Below are 12600 nucleotides of genomic sequence, written 5' to 3'. Positions count from 1 at the left end.
ATATTTCATATATTGTACATATAATATTAACTAAATGTACACCAAATACATTTTATATACTGTAAAAAAAATACCAAAAATACAGTAAATATATATTACATACTGTACGTAAAATATCAAAAAGTACACCAAATATGTGTTATATATACTGTAAATAAACTATCAAAAACTACAGTAATTATATTTAATATACTGTACATAAAATATCAAAAATTACACCGCATGTATATTATATACTGTAAATAAAACATCAAAAACGACGGTAAATATATATGACACCCCCCATGTAAAATATCAAAAACTACACCAAATATATATTATATAATTTACATAAAATATCAAAAGGACGCCAAATATATCTTATATACTGTACATAAAATATCAAAAAGTACAGTAAATATATTTCATATATTGTACATATAATATTAACTAAAAGTACACCGAATATATTTTATATACTGTAAATAAAATATCAAAAATACAGTAAATATATATTACATACTGTACATAAAATATCAAAAAGTACACCAAATATGTGTTATATATACTGTAAATAAACTATCAAAAACTACAGTAATTATATTTAATATACTGTATATAAAATATCAAAAATTACACCACATGTATATTATATACTGTAAATAAAACATCAAAAAAGACAGTAAATATATATGACACACCCCATGTAAAATATCAAAAACTACACCAAATATATATTATATAATTAACATAAAATATCAAAAGGACACCAAATATATCTTATATACTGTACATAAAATATCAAAAAGTACAGTAAATATATTTCATATATTGTACATATATTAACTAAAAGTACACCAAATACATTTTATCTACTGTAAATTAAATATCAAAAATACAGTAAATATATATTACATACTGTACATAAATATCAAAAGTACACCAAATATGTGTTATATATAATGTAAACTATCAAAACTACAGTAATTATATTTAATACACTGTACATAAAATATCAAAAATTACAACACATGTATATTATATACTGTAAATAAAACATCAAAAAGGACGGTAAATATATATGACACACCCCATGTAAAATATCAAAAACTACACCAAATATATATTATATAATTTACATAAAATATCAAATGGACACCAAATATATCTTATATACTGTACATAAAATATCAAAAAGTACAGTAAATATATTTCATATATTGTACATATAATATTAACTAAAAGTACACCAAATACATTTTATCTACTGTAAATTAAATATCAAAAATACAGTAAATATATATTACATACTGTACATAAAATATCAAAAGTACACCAAATATGTGGTATATATACTGCAAATAAACTATCAAAAACTACAGTAATTATATTTAACATACAGTAAACAGAATATCAAAAATTACACCAAATGTATATTATATACTGTATATAAAATATCAAAAAGGACGGTAAAAATATATGACACACCCCATGTAAAATATCAAAAACTACACTAAATATATATTATATAATTTACATAAAATAACAAAAGGACACCAAATATATCTTATATACTGTACATAAAATATCAAAAAGTACAGTAAATATATTTCATATATTGTACATATAATATTAACTAAAATTACACCAAATACATTTTATCTACTGTAAATTAAATATCAAAAATACAGTAAATATATATTACATACTGTACATAAAATATCAAAAGTACACCAAATATGTGTTATATATACTGTAAATAAACTATCAAAAACAACAGTAATTATATTTAATATACTGTAAATAGAATATCAAAAATTACACCCAATGTATATTATATACTGTAAATATAATATCAAAAAGGACGGTAAATACATATGACACACCCCATGTAAAATATCAAAAACTACACCAAATATATATTATATAATTTACATAAAATATCAAAAGGACACCAAATATATCTTATATACTGTACATAAAATATCAAAAAGTACAGTAAATATATTTCATATATTGTACAAATAATATTAACTAAAGTACACCAAATACATTTTATATACAGTAAATAAAATATCGAAAAGTATAGTAAATATATATTACATACTGTACATAAAATATCAAAAAGTACACCAAATATGTGTTATATATACTGTAAACTATCAAAATTACAGTAATTGTATTTAATACACTGTACATAAAATATCAAAAATTACACCAAATGTATATTATATACTGTAAATGAAATATCAAAAAGGACAGTAAGTATATATGACACACACCATGTTAAATATCAAAAACTAGACCAAATATATATTATATAATTTACATAAAATATCAAAAGGACACCAAATATATCTTATATACTGTACATAAAATATCAAAAAGTACAGTAAATATATTTCATATATTGTACATATAATATTAACTAAAAGTAGACCAAATACATTTTATATACTGTAAATAAAATATCAAAAATACAGTAAATATATATTACATACTGTACATAAAATATCAAAAGTACACCAAATATGTTTTATATATAGTGTAAATAAACTATCAAAAACTACAGTAATTATATTTAACATACTGTAAACAGAATATAAAAATTACACCAAATGTATATTATATACTGTAAATAAAATATCAAAAAGGACGGTAAAAATATATGACACACCCCATGTAAAATATCAAAAACTACACCAAATATATATTATATAATTTACATAAAATATCAAAAGGACACCAAATATATCTTATATACTGTACATAAAATATCAAAAAGTACAGTAAATATATTTCATATATTGTACAAATAATATTAACTAAAGTACACCAAATACATTTTATATACAGTAAATAAAATATCAAAAAGTACAGTAAATATATATTACATACTGTACATAAAATATCAAAAAGTACACCAAATATGTGTTATATATACTGTAAATAAACTATCAAAAACTACAGTAATTATATTTAATATACTGTATATAAAATATCAAAAATTACACCACATGTATATTATATACTGTAAATAAAACATCAAAAAGGACGGTAAATATATATGACACACCCCATGTAAAATATCAAAAACTACACCAAATATATATTATATAATTTACATAAAATATCAAAAGGACACCAAATATATCTTATATACTGAACATAAAATATCAAAAAGTACATTAAATATATTTCATATATTGTACATATAATATTAACTTAAATTACACCAAATATATTTTATCTACTGTAAATTAAATATCCAAAATACAGTAAATATATATTACATACTGTACATAAAATATCAAAAGTACACCAAATATGTGTTATATATACTGTAAATAAACTATCAAAAACAACAGTAATTATATTTAATGTATTGTAAATAGAATATCAAAAATTACACCCAATGTATATTATATACTGTAAATATAATATCAAAAAGGACGGTAAATATATATGACACACCCCATGTAAAATATCAAAAACTACACCAAATATATATTATATAATTTACATAAAATATCAAAAGGACACCAAATATATCTTATATACTGTACATAAAATATCAAAAAGTACAGTAAATATATTACATATATTGTACAAATAATATTAACTAAAGTACACCAAATACATTTTATATACAGTAAATAAAACATCGAAAAGTATAGTAAATATATATTACATACTGTACATAAAATATCAAAAAGTACACCAAATATGTGTTATATATACTGTAAACTATCAAAATTACAGTAATTGTATTTAATACACTGTACATAAAACATCAAAAATTACACCAAATGTATATTATATACTGTAAATGAAATATCAAAAAGGACAGTAAATATATATGACACACACCATGTAAAATATCAAAAACTACACCAAATATATATTATATAATTTACATAAAATATCAAAAGGACAAAAAATATATCTTATATACTGTACATAAAATATCAAAAAGTACAGTAAATATATTTCATGTATTGTACATATAATATTAACTAAAAGTACACCAAATTCATTTTATCTACTGTAAATTAAATATCAAAAATACAGTAAATATATATTACATACTGTACATAAATATCAAAAGTACACCAAATATGTGTTATATATAATGTAAACTATCAAATCTACAGTAATTATATTTAATATACTGTACATAAAATATCAAAAATTACACCACATGTATATTATATACTGTAAATAAAACATCCAAAAGGACGGTAAATATATATGACACACCCCATGTAAAATATCAAAAACTACACCAAATATATATTATATAATTAACATAAAATATCAAAAGGACACCAAATATATCTTATATGCTGAACATAAAATATCAAAAAGTACATTAAATATATTTCATATATTGTACATATAATATTAACTAAAAGTACAGCAAATACATTTTATATACTGTAAATAAAATATCAAAAATACAGTAAATATATATTACATACTGTACATAAAATATCAAAAGTACACCAAATATGTGTTATATATACTGTAAATAAACTATCAAAAACTACAGTAATTATATTTAACATACTGTAAACAGAATATCAAAAATTACACCAAATGTATATTATATACTGTAAATAAAATATCAAAAAGGACGGTAAAAATATATGACACACCCCATGTAAAATATCAAAAACTACACCAAATATATATTATATAATTTACATAAAATATCAAAAGGACACCAAATATATCTTATATAGTGTACATAAAATATCAAAAAGTACAGTAAATATATTTCATATATTGTACATATAATATTAACTAAAAGTACACCAAATACATTTTATATACTGTAAATAAAATATCAAAATACAGTAAATATATATTCCATACTGTACATAAAATATCAAAAAGTACACCAAATATGTGTTATATATACTGTAAATAAACTATCAAAAACTACAGTAATTATATTTAACATACTGTAAACAGAATATCAAAAATTACACCAAATATATATTATATACTGTAAATAAAATATCAAAAAGGACAGTAAATATATATGACACACCCCATGTAAAATATCAAAAACTGCACCAAATATATATTATATAATTTACATAAAATATCAAAAGGACACCAAATATATCTTATATACTGTACATAAAATATCAAAAAGTACAGTAAATATATTTCATATATTGTACATATAATATTAACTAAAAGTACACCAAGTACATTTTATATACTGTAAATAAAATATCAAAAATACAGTAAATATATATTACATACTGTACATAAAATATCAAAAAGTACACCAAATATGTGTTATATATACTGTAAATAAACTATCAAAAACTACAGTAATTATATTTAATATACTGTATATAAAATATCAAAAATTACACCACATGTATATTATATACTTTAAATAAAACATGAAAAACGACAGTAAATATATATGACACACACCATGTAAAATATCAAAAACTACACCAAATATATATTATATAATTTACATAAAATATCAAAAGGACACCAAATATATCTTATATACTGTACATAAAATATCAAAAAGTACAATAAATGTATTTCATATATTTTACATATAATATTAACTAAAAGTACACCAAATACATTTTATCTACTGTAAATGAAATATCAAAAATACAGTAAATATATATTACATACTGTACATAAAATATCAAAAGTACACCAAATATGTCTTATATATACTGTAAATAAACTATCAAAAACTACAGTAATTATATTTAACATACTGTAAACAGAATATCAAAAATTACACCAAATGTATATTATATACTGTAAATAAAATATCAAAAAGGACGAAAAAAATATATGACACACCCCATGTAAAATATCAAAAACTACACCAAATATATATTATATAATTTACATAAAATATCAAAAGGACACCAAATATATCTTATATACTGTACATAAAATATCAAAAAGTACAGTAAATATATTTCATATATTGTACATATAATATTAACTAAAAGTACACCAAATACATTTTATCTACTGTAAATTAAATATCAAAAATACAGTAAATATATATTACATACTGTACATAAAATATCAAAAGTACACCAAATATGTGTTATATATACTGTAAATAAACTATCAAAAACAACAGTAATTATATTTAATATACTGTAAATAGAATATCAAAAATTACACCCAATGTATATTATATACTGTAAATATAATATCAAAAATGACGGTAAATATATATGACACACCCCATGTAAAATATCAAAAACTACACCAAATATATATTATATAATTTACATAAAATATCAAAAGGACACCAACTATATCTTATATACTGTACATAAAATATCAAAAAGTATAGTAAATATGTTTCATATATTTTCCATATAAAATTAACTAAAAGTACACCAAATACATTTTATATAGTGTAAATAAAATATCAACACTACAGTAAATATATATTACATACTGTACATAAAATATCAAAATGTCCACCAAATATGTGTGATATATATAGTGTAAATAAACCATCAAAAACTACAGTAATTATATTTAATATACTGTACATAAAATATCAAAAATTACAACAAATGTATATAATATACTGTAAATGAAATATCAAAAAGGACAGTAAATATATATGACACAACCCATGTAAAATATCAAAAACTACAACAAATATATATTATATAATTTACATAAAATATCAAAAGGACACCAAATATATCTTATATACTGTACATAAAATATCAAAAAGTACAGTAAATATATTTCATATATTGTACAAATATTAACTAAAGTACACCAAGTACATTTTATATACAGTAAATAAAATATCAAAAAGTACAGTAAATATATATTACATACTGTACATTAAATATCAAAAAGTACACCAGGTATGTGTTATATATACTGTAAACTATGAAAACTACAGTAATTATATTTAATATACTGTACATAAAATATCAAAAATTACACCAAATATATATTATATACTGTAAATAAAATATCAAAAAGGACAGTAAATATATATGACACACCCCATGTAAAATATCAAAAACTGCACCAAATATATATTATATAATTTACATAAAATATCAAAAGGACACCAAATATATCTTATATACTGTACATAAAATATCAAAAAGTACAGTAAATATATTTCATATATTGTACATATAATATTAACTAAAAGTACACCAAGTACATTTTATATACTGTAAATAAAATATCACAAATACAGTAAATATATATTACATACTGTACATAAAATATCAAAAAGTACACCAAATATGTGTTATATATACTGTAAATAAACTATCAAAAACTACAGTAATTATATTTAATATACTGTACATAAAATATCAAAAATTACACCACATGTATATTATATACTGTAAATAAAACATCAAAAAGGACGGTAAATATATATGACACACCCCATGTAAAATATCAAAAACTACACCAAATATATATTATATAATTTACATAAAATATCAAAAGGACACCAAATATATCTTATATGCTGAACATAAAATATCAAAAAGTACATTAAATATATTTCATATATTGTACATATAATATTAACTAAAAGTACAGCAAATACATTTTATATACTGTAAATAAAATATCAAAAATACAGTAAATATATATTACATACTGTACATAAAATATCAAAAGTACACCAAATATGTGTTATATATACTGTAAATAAACTATCAAAAACTACAGTAATTATATTTAACATACTGTAAACAGAATATCAAAAATTACACCAAATGTATATTATATACTGTAAATAAAATATCAAAAAGGACGGTAAAAATATACGACACACCCCATGTAAAATATCAAAAACTACACCAAATATATATTATATAATTTACATAAAATATCAAAAGGACACCAAATATATCTTATATAGTGCACATAAAATATCAAAAAGTACAGTAAATATATTTCATATATTGTACATATAATATTAACTAAAAGTACACCAAATACATTTTATATACTGTAAATAAAATATCAAAATACAGTAAATATATATTCCATACTGTACATAAAATATCAAAAAGTACACCAAATATGTCTTATATATACTGTAAATAAACTATCAAAAACTACAGTAATTATATTTAACATACTGTAAACAGAATATAAAAAATTACACCAAATGTATATTATATACTGTAAATAAAATATCAAAAAGGACAGTAAATATATATGACACACCCCATGTAAAATATCAAAAACTGCACCAAATATATATTATATAATTTACATAAAATATCAAAAGGACACCAAATATATCTTATATACTGTACATAAAATATCAAAAAGTACAGTAAATATATTTCATATATTGTACATATAATATTAACTAAAAGTACACCAAGTACATTTTATATACTGTAAATAAAATATCAAAAATACAGTAAATATATATTACATACTGTACATAAAATATCAAAAAGTACACCAAATATGTGTTATATATACTGTAAATAAACTAACAAAAACTACAGTAATTATATTTAATATACTGTACATAAAATATCAAAAATTACACCACATGTATATTATATACTTTAAATAAAACATGAAAAACGACAGTAAATATATATGACACACCCCATGTAAAATATCAAAAACTACACCAAATATATATTATATAATTTACATAAAATATCAAAAGGACACCAAATATATCTTATATACTGTACATAAAATATCAAAAAGTACAATAAATGTATTTCATATATTGTACATATAATATTAACTAAAAGTACACCAAATACATTTTATCTACTGTAAATTAAATATCAAAAATAGAGTAAATATATATTACATACTGTACATAAAATATCAAAAGTACACCAAATATGTCTTATATATACTGTAAATAAACTATCAAAAACTACAGTAATTATATTTAACATACTGTAAACAGAATATCAAAAATTACACCAAATGTATATTATATACTGTACATAAAATATCAAAAAGGACGGTAAAAATATATGACACACCCCATGTAAAATATCAAAAACTACACCAAATATATATTATATAATTTACATAAAATATCAAAAGGACACCAAATATATCTTATATACTGTACATAAGATATCAAAAAGTACAGTAAATATATTTCATATATTGTACATATAATATTAACTAAAAGTACACCAAATACATTTTATCTACTGTAAATTAAATATCAAAAATACAGTAAATATATATTACATACTGTACATAAAATATCAAAAGTACACCAAATATGTGTTATATATACTGTAAATAAACTATCAAAAACAACAGTAATTATATTTAATATACTGTAAATAGAATATCAAAAATTACACCCAATGTATATTATATACTGTAAATATAATATCAAAAATGACGGTAAATATATATGACACACCCCATGTAAAATATCAAAAACTACACCAAATATATATTATATAATTTACATAAAATATCAAAAGGACACCAAATATATCTTATATACTGTACATAAAATATCAAAAAGTACAGTAAATATATTTCATATATTGTACAAATAATATTAACTAAAGTACACCAAATACATTTTATATACAGTAAATAAAATATCAAAAAGTACAGTAAATATATATTACATACTGTACATAAAATATCAAAAAGTACACCAAATATGTGTTATATATACTGTAAACTATGAAAATCACAGTAATTGTATTTAATACACTGTACATAAAATATCAAAAATTACACCAAATGTATATTATATACTGTAAATGAAATATCAAAAAGGACAGTAAATATATATAACACACCCCATGTAAAATATCAAAAACTACACCAAATATATATTATATAATTTACATAAAATATCAAAAGGACACCAAATATATCTTATATACTGTACATAAAATATCAAAAAGTACAGTAAATATATTTCATATATTGTACATATAATATTAACTAAAAGTACACCAAATACATTTTATATACTGTAAATAAAATATCAAAAATACAGTAAATATATATTACATACTGTACATAAAATATCAAAAAGTACACCAAATATGTGTTATATATACTGTAAATAAACTATCAAAAACTACAGTAAATATATTTAATATACTGTACATAAAATATCAAAAATTACACCAAATGTATTTTATATACTGTAAATAAAACATCAAAAAAGACAGTAAATATATATGACACACCCCATGTAAAATATCAAAAACTACACCAAATATATATTATATAATTTACATAAAATATCAAAAGGACACCAAATATATCTTATATACTGTACATAAAATATCAAAAAGAACAGTAAATATATTTCATATATTGTACATATAATATTAACTAAAAGTAGACCAAATACATTTTATATACTGTAAATAAAATATCAAAAATACAGTAAATATATATTACATACTGTACATAAAATATCAAAAGTACACCAAATATGTGTTATATATACTCTAAATAAACTATCAAAAACTACAGAAATTATATTTAATATACTGTAGATAGTATATCAAAAATTACACCCAATGTATATTATATACTGTAAATATAATATCGAAAATGACGGTAAATATATATGACACACCCCATGTAAAATATCAAAAACTACACCAAATATATATTATATAATTTACATAAAATATCAAAAGGACACCAAATATATCTTATATACTGTACATAAAATATCAAAAAGTACAGTAAATATATTTCATATATTGTACAAATAATATTACCTAAAGTACACCAAATACATTTTATATACAGTAAATAAAATATCAAAAAGTACAGTAAATATATATTACATACTGTACATAAAATATCAAAAAGTACACCAAATCTGTGTTATATATACTGTAAACTATGAAAATCACAGTAATTGTATTTAATACACTGTACATAAAATATCAAAAATTACACCAAATGTATATTATATACTGTAAATGAAATATCAAAAAGGACAGTAAATATATATAACACACCCCATGTAAAATATCAAAAACTACACAAAATATATATTATATAATTTACATAAAATATCAAAAGGACACCAAATATATCTTATATACTGTACATAAAATATCAAAAAGTACAGTAAATATATTTCATATATTGTACATATAATATTAACTAAAAGTACACCAAATACATTTTATATACTGTAAATAAAATATCAAAAATACAGTAAATATATATTACATACTGTACATAAAATATCAAAAAGTACACCAAATATGTGTTATATATACTGTAAATAAACTATCAAAAACTACAGTAAATATATTTAATATACTGTACATAAAATATCAAAAATTACACCAAATGTATTTTATATACTGTAAATAAAACATCAAAAAAGACAGTAAATATATATGACACACCCCATGTAAAATATCAAAAACTACACCAAATATATATTATATAATTTACATAAAATATCAAAAGGACACCAAATATATCTTATATACTGTACATAAAATATCAAAAAGTACAGTAAATATATTTCATATATTGTACATATAATATTAACTAAAAGTAGACCAAATACATTTTATATACTGTAAATAAAATATCAAAAATACAGTAAATATATATTACATACTGTACATAAAATATCAAAAGTACACCAAATATGTGTTATATATACTCTAAATAAACTATCAAAAACTACAGAAATTATATTTAATATACTGTAGCTAGTATATCAAAATTTACACCCAATGTATATTATATACTGTAAATATAATATCAAAAAGGACGGTAAATATATATGACACACCCCATGTAAAATATCAAAAACTACACCAAATATATATTATATAATTTACATAAAATATCAAAAGGACACCAAATATATCTTATATACTGTACATAAAATATCAAAAAGTACAGTAAATATATTTCATATATTGTACATATAATATTAACTAAAATTACACCAAATACATTTTATATACTGTAAATAAAATATCAAAAATACAGTAAATATATATTACATACTGTACATAAAATATCAAAAAGTACACCAAATATGTGTTATATATACTGTAAATAAACTATCAAAAACTACAGTAATTATATTTAATATACTGTACATAAAATATCAAAAATTACTCCACATGTATATTATATACTGTACATAAAACATCAAAAACGACAGTAAATATATATGACACACCCCATGTAAAATATCAAAACTACACCAAATATATATTATATAATTTACATAAAATATCAAAAGGACACCAAATATATCTTATATACTGTACATAAAATATCAAAAAGTACAGTAAATGTATTTCATATATTGTACATATAATATTAACTAAAATTACACCAAATACATTTTATCTACTGTAAATTAAATATCAAAAATACAGTAAATATATATTACATAGTGTACATAAAATATCAAAAGTACACCAAATATGTGTTATACATACTGTAAATAAACTATCAAAAACTACAGTAATTATATTTAATATACTGTAAATTGAATATCAAAAATTACACCAAATGTATATTATACACTGTAAATAAAATATCAAAAAGGACAGTAAATATATATGACACACCCCATGTAAA

The sequence above is a fragment of the Pan troglodytes genome, chromosome 15 (genome assembly GCF_028858775.2).
Source record: "Pan troglodytes isolate AG18354 chromosome 15, NHGRI_mPanTro3-v2.0_pri, whole genome shotgun sequence".
NCBI classification, from domain to species: Eukaryota; Metazoa; Chordata; class Mammalia; order Primates; family Hominidae; genus Pan; species Pan troglodytes.
Note: the sequence above shows the minus strand (reverse complement) of the source record.